General features: G+C 40.8%; 1 long non-coding RNA gene across 1 annotated transcript; it reads left to right on the top strand.

The window, feature by feature from the left end:
• The first annotated feature begins 22,329 nt into the window (after nt 1-22,329).
• On the top strand, nt 22,330-23,278 carry LOC310730336. Its single transcript, XR_014534814.1, has 4 exons — nt 22,330-22,393; nt 22,451-22,513; nt 22,600-22,752; nt 23,052-23,278. It is a non-coding gene; the product is annotated as an uncharacterized lncRNA (long non-coding RNA).
• The last annotated feature ends 406 nt before the right edge of the window (nt 23,279-23,684 follow it).

The following is a 23,684-nucleotide window of genomic DNA, read 5'->3' as shown; positions in this document are numbered from 1 at the left end:
AATAATAGAAAAAGTTACATAACATGATCAGCATAAAACTAAATATTTTAGCAATACAGTTTACTAAGGAAATGTTAAAGAAACACTATACCTGGCAATAGAGACATACAGAGACTGTGTGGGAAGTTCTGACTATTGAATGCTTCCCTGAGTGTTTCGCCAAATTTCCTTAAATACCCCAACCATCGTAAACACTTGTAAATTCAAAGTGATAAAAGCTTTGCACACCCTTTCTTGGGACAGGATGTGACCTAAAAACCAAATGTCACATAGACCACCTGATAAGGATCTTTTCCGGGGCAACCCTTATGTCAGTAGGACAGAATATCTCCAAACCTGGGTTCTGTTCTACTGATATGGGACTGAGATCATATTTCCAATCACACTAAGACCTTTAAAATGATACTAAGCATGTGAAGGTAAAATGTATACATTCCTAAATTGTAATTATTACATTCCGGGATCTTCTCAGTCCCCAGGAGGGAAAGAGGGGGGCTCAAGGGTGGGTGACTGGGCAGCTAAACAAATGGCTTTCTCTCCTCAGATCAAAGAGATCCTCTCCTCAGATTAGAAGGTTTATTGTTTTGTTGCATGGTAGTTCTCGGGGTCTGGCCTCATGAAGTTGCATTGTAGTTCTCGGGGTCTGGTACAATGAACAGATCTGACCATCGTTACAGTTGGATGAATGGATGGATGGATGGATGAATGAATGGATGGACAGACAGACAGCATGGTAAATAGAAAAGACAAGTGTAATGGGTCAAAAAAGAAAAAAAAATGTAATTTATAAGTTTGATTCCCCAACTATTAATACGTGAATACATTTCCTCATGTTTATTTTTATTTATTATTACATTTACAAAATTAGAGCTTTCAGTAAAACATCTGTCATTACCCCGCCACACCACTAGATGGTGGATTGTGTACACATGAAACACGCGAGAGAGATACTTCCCCCTGTTCGGCGCGCTCAGTATTAAACGGACTGCCGCTGTGGAAACATCTAACTTTGGTTCTCTTGTGTTTCTCTCAGGTACGAACATAAATAACTGAAATCTTCATTTCATTGTACTTGGGTAAATCGGCAGATGTTATACAAAGAGTTTGAGTTTGTTTAGAATTATATTTTAACTCACAGAGGATTATAAAAACCAAATCATGAGTTTAATCGTGTTTCATGTATGGTTTGTGTTGTATGACATTAGAAAAATGTTTAAAATACTGAAATACTGAGTTTATGTTATATATATATTGTTTAAAAGTGTTTTAGAAGCGTTTAAGAATTTCATTGCTTAGTGTATGTTGCATTCTAATTTCAATCGAATATATCAAGTGTAATGAAATCTAAAGCATTTCCCCAGAAATCTGGTCTTGAAGTTTTTCTGGTAAATGATAAATGTTTTTGTGCAGTTTTGACGCACTCTTTTTGTACTGTCATTGTAAATTCTAATTATTGTGAATTGATGTAAACTTCCAAATGTATATAAGGTGTACTTGCACATAACTGTATATGTATGTTTACACCTACAAGTAACATAATATATAGAATATGAGAATATTACATACCATGGAATGTTTTGCATACACTTAGCAATTGTTTTAATGAATTAGTTTTTTCTGTTAAATTTCTGCCAAATGCACTTGAAGTTTAAAAAGTGTAATCTTTTTCAGAAGTTAACGCATTTAAAGAAAAAGTATTGCAGTAATAAACTGACTGCCGCTGTGGAAACATCTAACTTTGGTTCTCTTGAGTTTCTCTCAGTTTGTTCTCTGATCCACAGTGCACACTGCCTGTGTATCATTTGCTGCCAGCACAGATATCCCCTAGGTCTGAGGCCGGTAACAATTGGGGGCTCGTCCGGGATCCAGCACATCTCTTTTGGGAAGGTTGTCATAGTAACCGTGGTATCCTGTGACCAGTGTTTCAGGGAAGACTGCAGTGTCAAGGGTCATCCAGAGAACAGCTGCCACAGGTGATGCATCAAGATGACTACCTTAAGCCAAAGCCGAGTTCTGGTCTTCCTGATCCAAAAGAAACTTTCAGATTTTAATCTTAGTCAGCTGCAGACTGTTGCCAGTTCAATAGATGATGGCTACGAAACTTACCGTGTTGCTGATCTCGGGGAACCCGAACTGTATGACCTAATCGTCGACTACATCAGAAGTGAGAAGCTAAAAGCTGCTGAAGATGAAGGCATGTTTCAACTTCTCCTCCTTTTCGACTTGCTCAATGATGTGTCATCAGCTTCAGATACCCAAGCCACTGAATCTGGTACTGTTGCACCTGACTTGGCTGTGGATTCACCAACACACCACCGTCGTCACACTCCGACCAATGATGATGGAGAAGATCGTCTACCACCATCCTCTATGGACAGAGTTACTCTTACACCAACATTACACATGAACAAAGACACTCGCTTGCACTCATCATCCCAGGGCAGAGACAGCTGTGTACTTACCAGGGAAGTCACTTCATCAGCACCAGGTATGCCCTTCCACGTCGGCGCTGCTCCTTTGGGTAGGATGAACTCATCATCTAACATTTCTGATCATGTTGTAAGATTGTCAGATGTTTCAGCTTTGTTACCACACAGAGAATTTAAGTTACATGGTGGTCAAATCTGTGATGCAGGGTGTGACATGTCTTTCAATTGTCTCTGTAAACAAATGGATGAAGGATTGCAGGAGGGTTTCAGTGAGTCTGAGATTATCAGAGCTGTCCTTTAAATAACAAAACCTGGTACATTCAAAGAGATGTTGGTTAATAAGCATGATCTCACTATTAATGGGTTGAAGAGATCCCACATTAGAGACAAAAATGTAACTGAACTTTTTCAAGAAATTGTTGTGGGCTTTCTTTGTCATTTTGTCTAGCACTAGCTAGACAAAATGACAAAGAAAGCCCACAACAATTTCTTTACAGAATAATGGGTCTATAGCAGCGTGTTCTCTTTGAGTCACAACAACCTGGTGTAGGTTTCAGCTATAACAAAGAGCTTGTTCAGGGCACTTTCCTTCACACACTTTACCAGGGGTTAAACGAAAGAAACAGCCATGTTAGACATGATCTTAAACACTTTCTCTCAGACATGCAGGTTAGCGATGACTTACTCTTGGAACAAATAACAAAATCAACAACTGCAGAAGAAAGGCGATTAAAAAGACTGGGTTCAGTAGGTAGACACAGACCAGTTACTGTAAATGCAGCTCAGCACTCCCAAAGTGAACTAAACACCCCGTCAAAAGTTGATGCTGATTTACAAGCAAACCGTGATGCTATCAAAGAATTAACTGTTCAAGTTTCTTCTCTAACCAAGCACCCAGCCCAGATGTCCACCTCCACTGAGACTGTGAACTTGAAAGACAGCCGCTCATCTACTGATCGCGCCCAACCACCATTATCTGAGACGAGGTAAATGCAACGACTGTGTACAAAAAAACTATACAAACTGTGTTCACTGCTTTGTTTATGGCCAGGCAGGACATCGCGCCATTGGCTGTCTCCAACGAAAGATGTCGGGAAACGGGAGGAGGTCGCTGGAAAGGGGCAGCCAGCGTTCCTAAACAGTGATAAACCCCAATAAAAGGTCATAACACCTAAATGCTCACAGTTAAACTCGCAGTGCCAGTCGGATCCAAAGATAAGAGTAGCTCAACTCATTGGTAAGCGATATCTGGTCCCATGCTCAATCAATGGCACACCTCTTCAGATGCTCCTTGACTCAGGGGCACAAGTGACAATGGTGAGCAAATCATGGATTGAACAAACACTTCCACACATCAAAATACAGCCATTTGGATTGTTGTTTCCTGATCAATCCCTTGAAATTTCTTCTGCTAATAACACTGGAGTTCCTCTTGATGGATGGGCTGAGATTGATCTTCAGATACATAGTCAGCATCATGGGCATGTAATGATCAGAGTGCCACTTCTTATCAGTCAAGACTGTAACTACCCCTTCTTAGGTAGTAATGTCATAGCAGAGATCATTAAAGAAAATGCCAATCAGAAAGAAAAAGTCGATGTCTCTACTATTCTGGAAGAAGCTTTAGGTATCAGTGTATCTACGGTAGAAGCATTAGTGTTGGCCCTCCAGGAAGTAACTTTTACGGAGACACCACAGCTCTACGTTCGCATTGGTAAGAGAGGTGTAACCATACCTGCTGGACAGATTCGAGAAGTTAAGAGTCGGGTTCGAGGGTGGTCCGGTAATGGAACCCTGCTGTTTCAGCCTATTGCTGGAAATTACTGCATTGAGGGTTTAGAGCTGTTACCAGCATTAGTGGATGTTCCTGGTGGATTGTCAAAATGTGTCAAAATCCCAGTCCAGAACCCCACTAAACATGCTATTTATCTGCCACAGAGGACAATTCTTGGAAATCTCAAAGATATTGTCGAGCTCAGACCCGTCCAGCATTCCATTGTTTGCCCTGAGTCCAGATACCAAGATACTCCCCGATCATGCTCAGCTCAGTTGAGGACTGATGATCTGAAAAAAACAGAAAAAGACAGGAATCTTTCTGTGCATTCAAATAAAGAAAAACTTCTTGATCATGGGTGGATTCGGAAGTCTACATCACCTTACTCCTCCCCTGTGGTCTGTGTTAGTAAAAAAGATAAGAGCCTTCGACTTTGTGTTGACTTTCGCGGACTAAACAGTAAAATCATCCCGACCGCCATCCCCTGCCACGTATACAAGATCTATTAGAGAACCTTGGAGGTTACTCGTGGTTCTCCATACTAGACCAAGGCAGTGCATGTCACCAGGGCTTCGTTGAGGAGAACTCCAGGCACCTGACAGCTTTCAGCGCGCCTTGGGGATTGTATGAGTGGATTCGCCTTCCCTTTGGCCTGACTAATGCACCAGCAGCTTTCCAAAGGTGCATGGAAGGTGTGCTAAATGGTTTGAGGGATGAATGCTGTTTTCCATACTTAGACGATGGTCTCTGTTTTTCGAAAACCTTTCAGGACCACGTCAAAGACCTGCAGAGGGCTCCGCTTACGGGAGCATAGTGTGAAATTACGTCCAAAAAAGTGTGAATTGTGTAAACATCAGGTGAGGTATGTGGGACGTCTAGTTTCAACGAGGGTATCCTGGTTGATCCCAAGGATCTGGAAGCAGTGCTGCAATGGAAGGAACAGAAACCAAAGAATGTGGGAGAACTGGGCCAACCAAACAGAGTGTTAAAAAAAAGGTCAGGTGCCATCTAAGACACCAGTTCAGTGGACCCCCGAACACAGCGCTGTTGTTGCTCGCCTTGTTGACATGTTAACCTCCTCTCCTATCCTGGCCTACCCAGACTTTGATTTACCTTTTGTCCTCCACACCGATGCATCCAATGAAGGTCTGGGGGCTGTACTCTATCAGGAACAGAGGGGGTAAACACGCTTTTCCCAGTGCAGCTTCAGGACCAGATCAGAGTCTTTACCTCCAGATGTTATTTCTGCCATATGGCGGGGAGATAAAGCAGAGAGAGAAAAAGAAGTACCGTGGGTTGCGGCCCTTTAGCTTTGTTCCAGTGATGATGTTTTTGCTGCCAACCCACCCGTTATCACTCCTGAAGACATTCCAGCTGCCCAAAAAAAAAAGACGCTTCCATCTGTGACGTAATTACAATGAAGGAGAAAGGATGGAACCCCAATAACAAAGACAAGAGACAAATGGATCCAACCACACGACAACTGATACATGAATGGAACAGACTTAGACTTGACAAGGGAATATTATACAGAAAGACAGGGCAAAGTAGACAGCTGGTTCTCCCTAAGTCCCTCCGGTCTCTCGTGCTCAAACACCTTCATGATGACATGGGGCATATCGGGGCTGACAAAGTTATCCAGCTGGCAAGGCAAAGATTTTATTGGCCTTTCATGCAGCGTGACATAGAAGATTGTCATTCGTCAATTGCCATGTATCAAACAAAAGCGACCTGTTCCTCAGAAGGCACCAATGGGCTTGATTACAACTAGTGCCCCATTTGAGTTATTGCCTGTAGATAATCTGCACCAACGACTTGAGCAACTGGCTGGCATTACTCATTCTCGAACAACCCCCTATCGCCCACAGGGGAACCCTGTTGAGCGTCTGAATAGAGCATTGCTTCAAATGCTCAGAACACTCGCAGAGGAAAAGAAATCAGAGTGGAAATAACATTTACCACACATTGTCCATGCGTACAATTGTTCAAAGCACGAAGCTACGGGCTTTTTTCCACATTTTCTACTCTTTGGGAGAGCCCCCCGGATACCCATCGATTTGCTCTTTAACCTTTAATCTGAGCCACAGACTGAGACCTGTCTGGAATATGCACAGAAGTGGGCATCTCGGATGCAGGAGGCATATTAGATTGCCTCTGAAAATAGTAAAAGGTGTTCTGCAAAAGGGAAAAAATAATCGTGCTTCAGCCAGGTGATCGTGTGCTTGTCCGCAACCTATCGGAGAGAGGTGGGCCTGGTAAACTCCGCCCTTACTGGGAGAACAAAGTTCACCGTGTCGTTGAAAGGATGGGAGATGGTCCTGTATATCGAATTCAAGCTGAAACCGGTGACCGCACTCTTCGTGTACTGCACCGCAATCTCCTTTTGTCTGTGAACGATCTGCCACTCGAACATGATGGTCAGGACAATCAGACACAAAAACGACAAAGACAAAATCTACACCGCATGAACAGCCAGCATCAAATGTCTGACACCCTCGAGCCTGAAACCAGTGATTCTGGGGATGAGGAAGGATATGCATGTAATCCCAGATGAGTAATTCTCAAACAGTTCCAGGGTGAGCCACACAGTCATCTTCGTTTTGTAGCACCAGAGTTTCACCCTGTACACTACAGGGCAGAGTCAGATAACCTTGAGACATATGAGCAGCACCCTCAGGTTGTGACATCAGAACCATCGCAAGCACTGACAGACTCTTTGCCATATGGGGAACCTCAGGAACAATCGGATGACTGCATGGTTGGTAGTGATGAGGATACTGATCTGGGAGCACAGCAGGGTGCAATCCAGTGAATGACGAGGACGTCATCCTGCGCAGGTCTACCCGTGCAGTTAAGCCAAAGGAGATTTTAACGTACAATCAGATGGGCCAACCTAAATATCAAACTTGGAGGCCAACACGATGCATGCTTGTGTCCTTTACCCTGTCCAGACTTACCTTGTGCTACCTGACATACACCACTACCCAGTGCCAGCAGTATGGGCATTGGAAAAAAAAAAAAAAAGAGTCATGAAAGAATAGAAGATACTGGTCATTCTTAAACATGCATAAAAAACTCATACATTCTTTAAGTGGTAATCTCAGTTCTAGATGTCCGGAGACATCTCTAAAAGCAGGGGAGAGTGTAATGGGTCAAATAAAAAAGTAAAAAAAAAAATTTATTTATAAGTTTGATTATATCGAGTGAATATATCAAGTGTAATGAAATCTAAAGCATTTCCCCAGAAATCTGGTCTTGAAGGTTTTCTGGTAAATGATAAATGTTTTTGTGCAGTTTTGACGCACTCTTTTTGTACTGTCATTGTAAATTCTAATTATTGTGAATTGATGAAAACTTCCAAATGTATATAAGGTGTACTTGCACATAACTGTATATGTATGTTTACACCTACAAGTATACATAATATATAGAATATGAGAATATTACATACCATGGAATGTTTTGCATACACTTAGCAAGTGTTTTAATGAATTTGTTTTTTCTGTTAAATTGTATTTCACCAAATGCACTTTTAGAAAGTGTAATCTTTTTCAGAAGTTAACGCATTTAAAGAAAAAGTATTGCAGTAATAAACTGACTGCTGCTGTGGAAACATCTAACTTTGGTTTTCTTGTGTTTCTCTCAGTTTGTTCTCTGATCCACAGTGCACACTGCCTGTGTATCACCCTTGCCTTCACTGGAAACTCACACCAGGCCACGCAGGCGTCCCTCTATTTTGAGTTCGACCGAGAATCATCCTGAGTAAGTATATATTTTGTATTTTCTTAAATTATATTTAGTTTAAATCATTATTGCATTGTATGGCATATGCAAACAACTTTGACACAATGACACAATTAGTGATGTTCATGTGTCTGTGTGTGTGTGTGTTTCATAAACAGATGTGATCAAGCCCCTGCTCCAAAAAGGGCAAAGGCAGCACACAGACAGTCCACCATGTCATGGAAGGATCAGACAAATAACGACACAGTTCCACAGACTCTGCGATTCCTGTCCGCACATGAACCTGGACCTCAACTGAGGTCTTCTGACTCTCATTCTCCATTTAGTCTATTTAAAATGTTTTTCCCGGAGAGTGTTGTGTCAACTCTGTGCCACAACACACATGCTCAAGCTGCCAAGTCAATAGCCAAGGGACGCAAATACAAATGGAGAGATGTAACCGTGAGTGAGATGTATCGCTACATTGGGCTCTTATTTTACATGGCAATGGTAAAGTTGCCCTCCATCATAGACTACTGGCGACAAAGCAGTATTTTCACAGTTCCCTTTCCAGCAACAATTATGTCAAGGGACAGATACAGGACAATTTTGTGGAATGTACACGAATCACCCAGATGCAGACAAAGAAAACGACAGAAAGAGGGGCACAACTGAACATGACCGTCTGTTCAGAGTGAAACCGCTTTTATGGACACAATCCGTAAGACATGCAAAGCAATTTATCATCCTAGAAGACATTTAGCCGTGGATGAGAGGATGGTAGCATGCAAAGCTAACACTGGGATGACACAGTACATGAAAGCCAAGCCAACTACGTGGGGGTTCAAGTTGTTTGTTCTTGCCGATTCCTCAAATGGATACCCTATTATTATTATTTAATGCATAGTATTGTAGCCCTACAGGCTAGGATTTGCAGTACCCTACTGTAGTGTATTGTGTTATTGTTTTTGTTGCACTCTTTATTTTTTATACATACTGTACTGTATTGTTTTATTGTTACACAATTCCCTTTTTAATGCTGTCCCTGCTAATGTGTATTTTAAATAAACCACAAAGGAAACGCATTCCTTCTTGTAGTACTGTACTTCTCACTCAGATCCTGGCTCAGTGATCCACAGCTCATTATGTAATCGACAGCTCATTATGCGACCCATTGTCTACAAAGCTGTCAGTCACAGCATGTCGACGCCTCTTCACATATGGCCTTTCAAAGTAGAAAGTGTCTTTTAAATTTTAAATCAAAGTATTGTTTAATGTGAATGAGCAGGCAGGATGATTTTCACATGATTTAAAAAAAAAAAATAAAAAATAAACCTACATTAGGTTTATTATTATTAAAGGTTATAAAACTACATCTATTCTCAAAAAGTCTTGTGAAAACATGTTTACTATAGGTTTTGTGGCCTTATTTTAGTGAGGGTTTTTTTTTTTTTTTTTTTTTTTTTTTTTTTTTTTTTGCTTTTTCACAAACCACGCATAAACCTTATTTAGTCAAAAATACAAACACACACATATACGTTGTTTACATATTATGGTAGCCCAGTTTGTGCTGAATACAGTGTAATAAGTCTTTTGTCAATAATATATTTTAAAAGCAACTAAAAAGAACCAAATGTAAGCGCATGTCAAACTCTCTCAAGGGGCCAAAAACACCGACTCCAGAGGGTTAAGCATTCTTTTGCTGCAGCAAAGAAACAGTTACAAAATGCTTTTAGACAGAAAGATGTTATTGCTTTTTTCCAAACATTTCCTAATTCATGCCATAAACTGCCAAATGAAGCTATGGAGGTGTATGCTGCAGACATTTGTAGGCTTGTCAAAGAGGCTTTTCCTGAATTTGAACAAAATGCCTCTGAATACATGAAACTGTCAAGATTTCTGGCTGGTCTGGATCAAGAACTCCAAATTAAGTGCCATGAGAGAGGAGTCAAAACATTTGAAGTTGCTGCTCAAGCAGAACATGCTCGACAAGCAGCCAGACTGGTACATCCAATTTCAGCTGCTAACACTGCCAGAGATGTTTCTGCAATGCAAACAGTCAATGCTGTGTCCAACACTGACAATCTTTTTCTAAAGCAAGCTGTACGCGAGTAAAGATTTGACCGCATTGAAATTACAATTTCATGATCAGTATGGTTGATCAAAGAGACCCTCATCACCATATCAACAAAGTCCAGCTGGACATGCCACTGCATGGAACACAGCTTTTGAATGTTCACCACCTAGGCATTCAGGTTCTCGACATTCGTCACCTGACCAGTCCCTCAACCATAGCAGAGATCATGACAGACATGGCAGAGACACATACTGGCAACGTGATCGAGGTGATTTTTCTCCACACCGCAGGAAGGGGTCCAGGCCCTTTCATTCCTCAAGATATTCAGATGATGACAGCCCATAATTGCTATGATGATGGCATGCAGAGACCACAGTATGTCACCAGGCCATACAATAGCTCTCCACTTCGACGCCGGAGCTAGAGTTCTTATCAGAAGCGCGTCGCCTTTGAGGAGTGCCAGAAACCTCAATACAGACATCGGCAACGCAGAATGGATCAGCAGAATGGTTCACGGGTTATCTACAAAGATCATCACAGCCAGGACCAGGGAAACTTCCATTAGCTCGTGCTGCGGGGCACTCATCAGCTATTTCCCCATCTGATAACCTTGCTGAGGATGAACATTCATTTTCTGGTGACTGTAAGGACACTTTCACTTCACACATTTCCGGTATTGTTAAAGGTACTCATATGCACATACTGTTGGATACAGGCTCTAGTATTTCATTCATTAATGAAGCTATACGTATGTCAATTCCTTCATTGTGTAAGACACCTTTAAAAAGTAATTTCATTTTGTCAAAATCTGTGACTGGTTAGAGTTTCTTGACAGTTTAGGGACTATGTCTGTCTCTATAAGACTGAGTTCTTTTACATTTCAACATGAAATGCAGGTTGTTAGAAATGCTAGTCAGGGTATCATACTTGGCTGGGATTCCTGAAGCAGCATTAGGTGGTTTTGGATCTAGGCAGAGGATTTTGTTGCCTCTAACCTTACCACTACTAAGCACAGCCCAGCTTGTCCCTGCTCACTGTACAGCCCAAATTTCGGTGGCTACAACCATTCCCCCTCAATGTGAAATGCATTGTACAGCCACGCTTATATCTTCTGCCCTAAAGCAGGTTTAGCAGATGGGTATAATGGATTACTTGAACCTTACTCATTTAAACTGGATGGTGTTGTTGTAGCACGCCCCCTTACAGTTGCTAAAAATGGTCTCACGGTGGTGCGTGTCATGAATCCTACTAACAGCCCTTTTGTGCTACAGCCTGGTATGCAACTAGGAAAATTCACCCCTATAGGCCAGGATGATGTTTTTGACAGCTCAGGTTCTGTGTGTAATGTTTCTACCCCACCGGCAGTGTCTCCTGCAATTGTGCTGGAGGTTAATAGTGGGCACCTATCTGATTCTCAGCTCTCTGAGATAAAATCACTGCTGCTTCGAAACAGTGACATATTTAGCACTAGTAACACAGATTATGGTAGGACGAACCTTGACACCCACAAAATCAATACTTCCCATGCAGCCCTAGTTCGAAAACGGGCCTACCGCACCTCATCACAAATGCAGGATGTGATTTAATCACATGTAGATCTCACATTTTGACACCCACTGAGAAACGATGGTCAGCCTACGATAGGGAGTTTTGGGCCATTGTGTGGTCCATTCGTCATTTTCGCCAGTATCTGACGGGCAATTCTTTTCGCATTATTACAGACCAAAGGCCCCCGCTTAGTCTTAGGCAGATGGTTTTGGATGGTGATCCCTCAGGGTGGGCTCTGGAAATGTACTTGTACAATTGGACGATTGAGCACAGACACGGTCACAAACATGCAAATGCAGAAGCAATGTCTCGTCGGCCTGTCAGAAATGTTCCGATTGACTCTACACCTAAGGTTTAATGTGTGAACTTTGTTTCGGCTTGCACCCAGACTGATGTAGTTGAGTCACAGCTTACCATGCCTCCACCCGCGAACCAGTTGGCTAACACTGATACCACATCTCAACAGGTCTCACCCACTACAGCTTTTATGGCGAGGGTGGAACCGCATTGCTCAATCTCTGTTTTCCCTAACATTTCACTTTTGGAAATGGATAGGGAGGATATTGCTCAGGAACAAAAAGCTGACCCTTTATTGAGCACAGTGATTGATAGGGTGTTAGCTAAGTGCAGACCACCATATTCTGAGCTAAAAGGCGCCTTACCTTTGATTAAGCAATTTTGGAAAGAATTTCCCAGACTTGTGTTGGTTGGTTCTATTCTTTCCCACAAAGTTAGAGCCCCACCAGGTGATGTACATTTTCAAGTTGTGGTTCCACAGAACCTTCAGCTGAAGGTATTTGAGAATTTACATGGACACTCTCTCACTGGTCATTTCAGTGCACAGAAAACCTTCAGCGGGCCCAGGTTAGATGCTTCTGGCCTTACATGTCTAGAGACATTACAAAATGGTGTCTGCAGTGCCAGGCTTGTAAAGCAAGAGGGCTACAAACACCAAATCAGCAGGCCCCTATGCAAAACATAGTTACAAGCATGCCTTTTGAGAAAGTGGCAGCTGATTTGACAGAGTTGCCTGTTACACAACGAGGTAACCGGTACATTCTTATGTTAATGGATTATTTTACAAAGTTTTTGAATGTATATGCACTTTCTGATCAGCGAGCGACTACCGTGGCTAAATGTTTGTTTGAGGATTATATAAGCTGTCATGGTTTACCCCAAAAATTTGCACACAGAACAGGGTCGCGAATTTGACTCTGATCTAGTTAAAGAATTGTGCTCTCTGCTTGGAGTAAGCAAAACACGTACTTCACCCTATCATCCTATGTCTGACGGGCATGGTAGAACGTGCCAACAGGTCTGTCAAAGATCAACTTGCTTAATATCTGTACACAAAAGGTGGTGAATGGGATGAACACTTGAGGCAAGTTGAGTTTGCATACAATACAAGTGCACACTCTTCCACTAAAGATTCACCATTCTTTTTGGTTCATGGACGAGAAGCTCGTCTCCCTGCTGATTTTCTTCTTGGGGACTGATGTATATTTCGGGTTGTGTAGGAGTGTAGCTGTTGCTTGGAAGAAATCTCTGGCGACACCGTCTTTCTTGCAAACCAGGTTTATTCACAGAAGGTTCAGCATCTTGATACGAGCATCCAGGATCTGCTCGGAGGGGTTCAAAACCAAACGAACCGTCCTCCCGATCTAACGTCCTGTCTCGTCTATATATATCTAAACCGTTGCTATTGACCGCATCTCAAAACATGCAAGATGTAAGTGAGCTCATTTCTCCACAATGTTTAGCATAAGGAACATCACCACATATGGACAGTTGCTATTGTCTTGTTATACAGTCAGCTCGTAAGGGATTTCAGAAGCTGCACGTACACCCTCCAACATTAACTTTTGGCCCAGACTCTGCTATAAACACTATGGTCTTTCAACATTGTCTTGTAGGGAAAAGATCTGGCCTGCATTCCCGCAATACAGAATAAAGTCGAATAAAGGTACTACATATTTCAGATATTACATATTTCAGATACTACAGGACACTCCAACATTTTCCAAAGCTATGCCTGGATCCCCAAATGAGTATGCACATTCTATGCTCATGCGATTGCGCTCTGCCTTTAATTCAGTGGCAGACAATATAGAGACAGCAGGAGCACAGCAAAAACAATACTATGACCATAACTTAAAGCACACAGCTTATCAACCCAATGATCTTGTATGGGTTGATCTTCCAGATTTAACTAGACACAAACTTGCTCCCAAATGGGCTGGTCCATTTAAAGTTGTGGGAGTAGACTTACCTACAGGTGATATTGGTGTGACCTATGAAGTGCGGGATCAGGTAGATCCTAAGGCCAAGTCAAGAATACTACACTACAACCGCCTTGAGCCTTATCGGTCCATATTGCCACCAAACTCTGAAGGAAACAGTACTAATGTGCAACCCCCATCCATGATTGGAGCCCCACCACTCACTGTGCTTTCAGGCTCTCGTCCTTATGCGTACCAAGAACCTAGCATGCATGAACCTTTGATGCCACCTACACCTACTCAAACAACACCATTTCCTTCACCTGCTCCTAGTGTTGAGTCTCCGGGTCGGTATCGAACGAGGTATGGGCGTTTAGTGCATCTTCCTCAGCGCTTTAGAGTTGGGGTCTAAATGTGGACAATGGCGCTAACACTATTAGAACCATGCTAGTAATGAAGTTGACATATTCCACAGTATGGGTGTTTTATGCAGTTTAAATTATTTCGTTCTTAAAGTGTTAATGTTCACTGCATGATATTTGTTACGGTTGTGTTTACAATGACATGTTTATGATTACAGTTTGTGTAATGTATTTTTTTTTTATTACTCTTCTCTTTGTTTACTTTTTTTCCCCTTCAGTTTTGGAAACGAGGACGTTTCTTTTTCCTAAGATGTAGTGTAAGAGTGAAAATGTATATGCTTTGCCAGATGCTTTGGGAGCGTGAGTAGAGGAGCACGAGAATTGTTTGGAAAAAAAGAATAAAGTTGGAAAGAAGAGCTCGTCGGTGTCTGTGAATGTTATTAGAGAAATAATATCACTTTAGTTTTGTTAGTGTTAAGATGTTTTTCACACTGTTTCACACACATTTCTTTGTCTGTTCAGTGTCTATAGAATATTTACGATGTTAGTCTGTAAGGTAAACAGGGAGTCCTTATCTGGGCTCACACATCTCCGGCTAGTATATCCTTTTGTCTAAACAGGAAACAAGTTTAGGACAGCCTTTTCTCTGTATGTGTATATATATATATATATATACGTTCTGTGTCTGCAGTAAACCAGAAGAGGAAGAACATTTGCTGCATTCTGTGTGCTGTGTATTTCTTCTTCTCTGATATCAGAACGGCACCACGGGCATAACAGGTCGTATGGAAAACCTCTCCAAGAACTAAGTTTCATTTGGGCATGATAAAAATCTAACAGTTTTGGTGTCAGAAATGAGATACTTTCTGGCAATATCCGAAGGGAGATCACGCATCAAGGTAAGTTTTAGGATACTTCCTTGTTTGCAGGGATTGTCCCGTTTGCCAGCCAATAGGGCTGCATGTGTGTTCGTGTCTTGGTTATGCATTAATTGATTAATTAATGATAATGTCCTTTGGTGGGATGATTTCGTAGCGACATTGTTTTCCTCACCTTAGATGTTAAGATGCAAGATTAGAAAAAGTTTTTTACGGTCTGTCTAATATAGGCGATATTGTCTGAAGTATCCAAAAGAATCCACGATAATTTTTATATGGCCGAAAAAAATAGATAAATTAAAAATTGATTGTTTAAAACAAAACAAAAAAAAAAAAGTGAGAGAAAAGAGAAAAGGAACTAAAGAAAAACTGACATTTTCAAAAGACTTTCAAATTTTTTAAAAGACTTTAATCTTGTTTTGGCTTTATAGTCTATTTTTTTCTCCTAACTTACAAAATTTGTGATCCAATTGGAGAGACTGGATTACCTTTTTTGTTTGAAGACTGCGATCCCCCTGGTGCCTAGCACAGCTGTGTTGTCTGAGTGTTAAGTGTTGTGTGTCTGTTCTTTGTTCTGTGTAAAGAAGATGGGTCATGACATTTCTCGCTTACTGCCGGAAGAAAATCCCAAAGATTGGATGTATAGGAATAGTGCTCGTTATTGAACTAATCCTTATTTAGATCATTTGGCATTTTGGAGTGAAATTGTGTCACATCTAGGTTTCTACTATGGTCTAGGTTAAGTTAACCCGTTATGCTCCGCACTGCAACAGGAAGTGGTGCATTCCAGCCTCAGCACAAAACTCAAGGAGAAGGAAAAAGGGGAAGTTCATCTATTAGGGAATAGATAGAGTTCCAATTTCATGTCCTGTAACTCACCTTTTGCTTGTTGTGACACCGACTGGTACAATTTTTTATCATAGCTTTACAATAATTCCAAATTCGCCTTTAAACCTTTTAGGAAGAGATATAATGCACAAAATGGGAATTGAGATTCTGTTTTTTGAAACCAATGTTTCACTGTCTTTTCCTTCTGTCCTCATGCTCTCAACCGAGCCACAGCCACATCCGGAAGATTTCTTACAGGGTAGTACAGAGGTCCTGCCTGATGAACCAAATTTAGGTAAAGTTAACCCTAAATTATGGGCCTCTCACAAAGATGAGGCAGGTTTAATCCAGGTAAAACCAAATCATGCACTCATGAAAACACACCATTCGATTTTTGTTAAACAATATCCATTGTCAAAAGAGAAGAATGTTGCCATTGCTCCAGTTATTGACAATTTATTGTCACAAGGTGTTTTGATCGAGACACATTCACCTTATAACACACTGATTAATCTCATCTTGAAGGCAGATAAAAAATGCTGGAGGTTAACACAAGATTTACGTGAGATTGATAAAATAGTTTTTCCGTTAGCTCCTTAGGAGCCCGATGTAGCTACCATTGTTAATTATATACAAGCGACTCACAGTTTTTTACTGTGATTGATCTTTGTTCTGCTTTTTTCAGTGTCCCTTTGGCCTCAGAGACGCAGACACTTTTCGCGTTTGCCTATAGGGGACGTCAATTCACCTGGACCCGTCTTCTTAGGGTTTCGTTGACTCGTCAGCCGAATTATACTAAACCTTTTCACCTTCGTGTGCACGAACGTGGTGGTACGGCTGCGGGGATCCTAGCCCAGGAACACGGTGACTGATATCGCCCTGTTGCGTATCTTTCCAAATCTTTAGACAACATAGCACAAGGGTTGCCTTCGTGCTTGCGTGCAGTGGCTGCTGCGGCTCTGATGGTCCGGGATGCTGAGAAAACGGTGCTGTCACATCCTTTAATACTGTACACCTCACATCAGGTAACAGCTATTTTAAACAACCTCAACACACAAGATATGATAGCACAACGTAGATCTGGTTATGAAACCACACTCTTGGCAACGGAAAACTTAACTATTAAGCCTTCTTCTAAGCCACATTCAGCTGTAGTAGCTCAGCGTGATCTGCTAGACAATATTGACTTAGATGGTTTTGACGACGCACATGATTGCCTTAAACACATTGAACAAGAGACCTCTTGTAGGCCTGATCTTTAAGATACGGCCCTGGAAGTGGGGGATTGCCTATATGTACAAGGTTCATGTTCAAAACCTTCTGATGTGTATTTATGTTCAAAACCTTCTGATGTGTATTTATGTGGATATGCGGTTGTAAGATTATCTGATGTAATAGTTAAAGCTAAACCATTACCATACACATCAGTACAAGCTGCAGAGTTGGTGGCACTTACAAGAGCATGTCAGTTGTCTGAAGGTAAAGTAGTGACTATATACACTGATTCTAAGTATGCTTATGGTGTTGGGCATGATTTTGCCGAAACATGGAAGCAAAAAGACTTTAAAACAGCTGATGGAAAGCCCATAGCACATTTTAATCTCATAGGCGACTTTTTAAAAGCTGTTCAACTCCCTGCCAAAGTGGCCATAGTTACACATATGCCACCTGTAGGAAATTTTAGATACCTGTTGGTTATAGTTGACAGATTCAGCAAGTGGCCAGAAGCATTTGCATGTGCGACAGAGAATGCTAAAACGGTTGTCAAAATATTAACGAAAGAGATCATCTCTAGGGGGAGTGGTGGCTCCAGCGGTTAAGGCGCTGGGTTGTCGATCGGAAGGTCTGGTGTTCAAGCCCCGGTATCGCCAAGCTGCCACTCTTGGGCCCTTGAGCAAGGCCCTTAACCCTCTATGCTCCGGGGGTCCCTTACGAGGGAAATATCAAGGTCCGTGACATGGGGCCGCCTTCCCGTGGGCTCACCACCTGCAGGAGGGACCGTAAGGGACGGTGCTGTGAGGATTGGGCAGCAATCGAAGTCGGGGGCCTGCTTAGACTGCTGCTCGCGCGACCCGAATTACGGATAAGCGGGAAAAAATTAATGAATGAACCTTTTCCAACCCCATCGGTCAGGGGACGCACTGGCATTTCTTCCTTAGGTAACCTGGAAGTGATGGTGGAGGACTAAGTTTCTGCCCTGGCTGAGAAATTGAATTCTATCAGTGCTGATGTCTCATTAACTCTTCCTCTGCCTACAGATAAGCCAAAACACCCTTTTGTGCCTAATCAGCAGGTCCTGATAAGAAGTCTGAAGCCTACGAAGGTCGTTGAGCCGAAGTATCTGGGTCCAGCGACTGTTCTAGCTGTAACCAGAACTGGAGTTCTGACTGATTTTTAGCCACAGTGGATACACGCAAGCAGGATCAAAACAGCACCCACTTATTCTATTCTATGCACTAATTGGTCTGTTGGCCTAAGAAGCCTGCCTAAGTGAGTATTTAGGGCTGAAACAGTTGAGAGCCCACGGAAAGATCCTTTCTTTATAGTAGAAAGGGGGTGAAGATCTGACTCACTTGACTGTTTAGCTTACCCTGATACCTGCTCTAGGTCTAAATTCTATAACAATATGTGCATAGTTGTAACTAGACTCCGAATTTTTCTTATTTTCTTAAACACATAATTCAGAGAGTATACTGTTACGTATACTTTATAATACTGCTTATAGACATATTGAACAAGCACTGAGAAACAATTGTCTCATGACGTCTTGGAGAACATGAAACAAATGCTGAACAAAGTTTTTTTGAGAAGATTAAGAGTTTGTTTACAAGTGTTGACCACTATTTTATTTTAGGAATGATTCTTTTATTGATTGTTGGAACTGTACTTTGTATGTTGCCATGTTTGATGACGATGGTAAGACAGGCCATAAAGGCCTCGATTGGAGTGGTGATGATGAAGGATTATATGCATGTTGGGAAATAATGAAATGGAATCTGTATGTTTTCTCTGTTCTGGAACCGAGGTGGTGGAATGAACTTCCCCTAAATGTCCGTACAGCAGAGTCCCTGATTATCTTCAAGCGACGACTGAAGACCTACCTCTTCCTGAAATACCTAAATTAGCACTTTCCAAGTTTGTAGAATTCGAGTTATATTTATATTAATTTGTAATCTTGCGTACCAGTGTAGATTTATTCATTACTAGTGATTTAAAGCACTTTTGTACGTCGCTCTGGATAAGGGCGTCTGCTTAATGCCACAAATGTAAATGTAAATGTAAATGTTTTGTTTGTCTTTATCTTTTCCATTTGCAGTTTATGTCACCGATTCTGTTCCCTGGATGAACATCCTATGTTTTGGTGTGTGATGCTAAATCATAAATTATTTAAAGTGGCCATTGTTAGTGTTAAGATGTTTTTCACACTGTTTCACACACATTTCTTTGTCTGTTCAGTGTCTATAAAATATTTACGATGCTAGTCTGTAAGGTAAACAGGGAGTCCTGATCTGGGCTCACAAATCTCAGTGTGTATAGTATAGTATATCCTCTTGTCTAAACAGGAAACAAGTTTAGGACAGCCTTTTCTCTGTATGTGTGTGTATATATATATATATATATATATATATATATATATATATATATATATATATATATATATATATATATTTATATATATACGTTCTGTGTCTGCAATAAACCAGAAGAGGAAGAACATTTGCTGCATTCTGTGTGCTGTGTATTTCTTCTTTCCTGATATCAGAAAGGCACCACGGGCATAACAGGTCGTATGGAAAACCTCTCCAAGAATTAAGTTTCGTTTGGGCATGATAAAAATCTAACAAGTATCCACGCACAATTCTTACACTAGCTTTATTGTGGCTGAAGAAATTGCCTGCGCTGCAAAGTCTTTTTTCAGAGGGTGCATTTTTGAAGCAGTGCATGCTGAAGGTCTGTGAGCAGGTGTGTCCTGACCAGATACAGACTTTTAAAAATGTCAGTTTATCAAGAAACACCATCGTGGACCGAGATAAGGAACTAGCAGGAAACCTGGCAACACAGCTGGCCAAAGAGACACGCAGCTACATAGCTTTTTCATTAGCTCTTGATGAAAGCACAGACAACATGGATACAGCGTTTATCAGAGGCGTCAAGTCAGATCTTTCTGTCACTGAGGAGCTGTTGGATGTAGCTGCCATGCATGGGACATTTTTGATGCGGTGGGGAAGTCCGTAAGTAAAAATGCATTGCCATGGGAAAAGTTGGTGGGATTAACTACAAACGGTGTACCTGCAATGTGTGGAGAAAAAGCGGGCTTTGTTGGACTAATGAAGGAGAAACTGCAAAAAAAGTAACTGTCACACGCCTCTGATAACGTATCATTGCATTATCCATCAAGAAGCTTTGTGTGGGAAGGTGCTGGGGATGCATGATATAGTGACCACAGTCATGAAAACAGTAAACTTCATTCGGGCTTGTGGCCTAAATCATCGTCAGTTTCAAATGTTCTTGCAGGAGATGGGTTCGGAGCTTGGCGACGTGCCGTACCATACAGAAGTACGGTGGCTGAGTAGGAGCAAAGTCCTCAAATGATTTTTTTGAGCTTAGGGAAGATATTTCTCTTTTCATGCAGAGTAAAGGAAAACATTTGTCTGAACTGTCAGATCCAAACTGGCTGTGTGACTTTGCTATGTTGTGTGACATAACCAGAGGTGGCAAAAATACACACATCCTTTATTTAAGTAGAAGTACAGATACTCATGTTTTAAAATACTCGGGTAAAAGTTGAAGTACTGATTATACTTTTTTACTAAAGTGAAAGTAAAGAAGTCTTGGTATTTGAGGTGTGGCTTAATATGCATCCACAGGTGTGCCACCAATTAACTCAAATGGAATCAATTAACCTATCAGAGGCTTCTTAAGCTCAGAATGAAATCATCTGGAGTTTTTTTTTTGTTTAAAGGCACGATAATCTTAGTGTATGTATACTTCTGAATTTGATTAAAGTGATAATAAAAATACATAAAAATCCCCCCTCGCTCGATTCTGACATTTAACAAATGCAAAAAATTTGATTTAAAACAGAAAAGGTTTACTCTGATTTAATGTATGACAGTAAAGAAATAAAAGTTTTTGTGTTTTTTTCTGAACTGTATGTAAATATCTGGTTTCAACTGTAGATAGATAGCCTAGTGGGTTAATGTCAGGGTCCCCACAAGGATGAGTTTGAGAGTTTGATTCCAGGGGGGTATTCCAGAAAGCTTGGTTAACTTACCATTTGATAAATCATAACCTCTGGGTTGATTTACCCCAAACAGGCATACCATGAGTATGTCGGTTCCAAAACACCTGAGAAGAGTTAGTTTAATCAACCTCCAACTGGTTACCCAGAGTTAATGCGCGTGCACGGTGCATATATAAAGACATTTTCAATGGATCGCTGATTTCACGAGTCACCATGGAAACTCAAAGCAAAAAAAAGATAGCTGCGTATTTCACAGAGGCGGAGTTGGAGGTTTTAATGCATGCTTATGAGGAGTTTAAGCCAATAATATTAAAAAGAAGCAATACAGCTGCATCGGCTAAAGCAAGAGAGTTGGCTTGGCAAAAAATAACGGACAGAGTAAATGCGTGAGTGTATTAAATTACAAATTTGGTATTGGCTCCCGTTTTATTATAATGCAAAATAATGAAGTATGACTTATACATCCTTTTGAATATATTATATCACTATGAAAGCATTTACTTTTCCTGCCATTTATTTCTTTAGTTTAAAATAATAATGTATATTTCTTATTTAATAAGGTGTAATCCTTCTGGAGCCACAAGAACTTTAAGCCAAGTCAAAATAAAACACAAAAACATTCTGCAAAAAGGTAATATTTGATTACACAATTACTGAACTATTATTATAACAGTATATAGTATATTCATTCTGTCATGTAGCTAATAGAAAGAAGACTGAAGCCCGTCTAACTGGCGGGGGCCCACCACCCCATCTGAGGAGCTGGCTCTGTCCCTTAATAAAGGGCGACCAGTGGTTGCTGGCATTCCAGGGGGCAGTTCATCGCACACACCATGCACCACAAGTGATGGTGAAAAAATGGTGAAATGTAAGTTTACCTCTATGATTTTTTTCATTTTTTGTCCTAATAAATTACTCTCTCTGTCACTTAAAGGCTTTTTGAACAAGATTAATTTTTATGTAGGCTTATTTTATTTAACTGCATATGATGGATAGGCTACTGTGATCTTAGTCTGACATGTTACTCTTTTCATGTATTATTTTCTTTGATAATATTGAGAATTTAATGGGTTGTGTGTTCTTATAGATACTGATGGACGTATTGTATTATTGGACCCTCCAGAAAGAACACTGTCACAGTTATAAGTGATTTGTTGTCAGGTACCTTTAGTTGCTTTTAGATATTTTTTTTTTTTGGTCAGATAATGTATACTTGAATATTTCTCCTGTAGGATGAAGATGATAAAGATGACAATAAAGAGACCACATCTGCTGTGACAGAAGTGGACAATGCTGGTAGATCCACTGAGGTATGATGCATACCATTATAATGTATAGAGTAACAAACTGTCATTGTCCTTTCAAAGTACATACCTAGGGATTTGCCCACAGATGAGGGTCCTTCAACCTCAGCACACAATCTAAGCAGGGTAAGAATTTGTGTCCAGGTGTCCATATTTGAATTTTATTGTCTGACCAAACAATCTCATTTATTACATTTTTTCCACCTTAATAGTTGCCAGCAAAGAAGCTGTATAAGGTCCATCTTCAAAAACAAATAAGAAAAAGTGACATGGAGATGGACGTTATACAGCTTCAAATGGAAGAGAAAAGGCTCCTCATTAAAAAAGCAGCACTTGAAATTGAATTACTGGAGCATCGCCTTAAGGTGACAACTTGTCTGAATATTAATCTGTTGCATGTTAAAAGTGTTGTGTGAGTGAGTGTGTGAGTGTGTGTGTGTGTGTGTGTGTGTGTGTATATATGTATGTGTGTGTATATATGTATGTGTGTGTATATATATATATATATATATATATATATATATATATATATATATATATATATATATATATAAAATATGTTTGTGTGTGCGTGCGTGTGTGTGTGTGTGTGTGTGTGTATGTAGTATGTGTAAAGCAATTAAAAAAAAACATTTTATTGAATTTAACTTTTATTGTTTTTCAGGAAATAAAGAAATAAACTGCCTGGCAGACCAGTGCAAAAAAATTTATAAAAGTAATTTTGACAGATCCTGTCTCTCAAAAGTCTTCCGTCTCTGTTGGCCTTTAAAATCTGTAGGTGTTCCACTGGGCCATCTTCCTCAATACAAAGAGGGTGTCTCTCTCCTCTTATAGGGGCAATATTGTGAAGCACAACACAAGCCACTATAATGTCACATGCCCTCTCTGGACTAACCCACGCAGACACTGAAACCGAGATTTGAGGATCCCTATAGACATCTCCACCTTGGCCCGTGTTCGGCTGTGAGCCAGTTTAAACCGTGTCTGTGGTCCAGGCTCAGGTTCAGGGTAGGGTGTCAATAAATAGGGCAGACAAGGGTATCCTCTGTCCTCCAGCAAGTAACAATTGTACTGTCCTGTAATGATTGAAGTGTATAACACAAATATAGTAAAAAGGAAAAAAAAACAATTGTATAAAGCAAAACATACCCTGCTGGCTGAAATGTCTGGCATAATGATGACTCGCGGAAAATTCTGGCATCATGCACAGATCCTGGCCATTTTGCCTCGACATTGGTAATGATTTGGGTTGCCTCACATATTACCTGGTTAGTGGAAAAAGTAATGACTTTAATGA

Source organism: Silurus aristotelis (genome assembly GCF_946808225.1).
Source record: "Silurus aristotelis genome assembly, chromosome: 8".
Classification (NCBI taxonomy): domain Eukaryota; kingdom Metazoa; phylum Chordata; class Actinopteri; order Siluriformes; family Siluridae; genus Silurus; species Silurus aristotelis.
The sequence above is the reverse complement of the archived record's forward strand: the minus strand, read 5'-3'. Positions and strand labels throughout refer to the sequence as shown.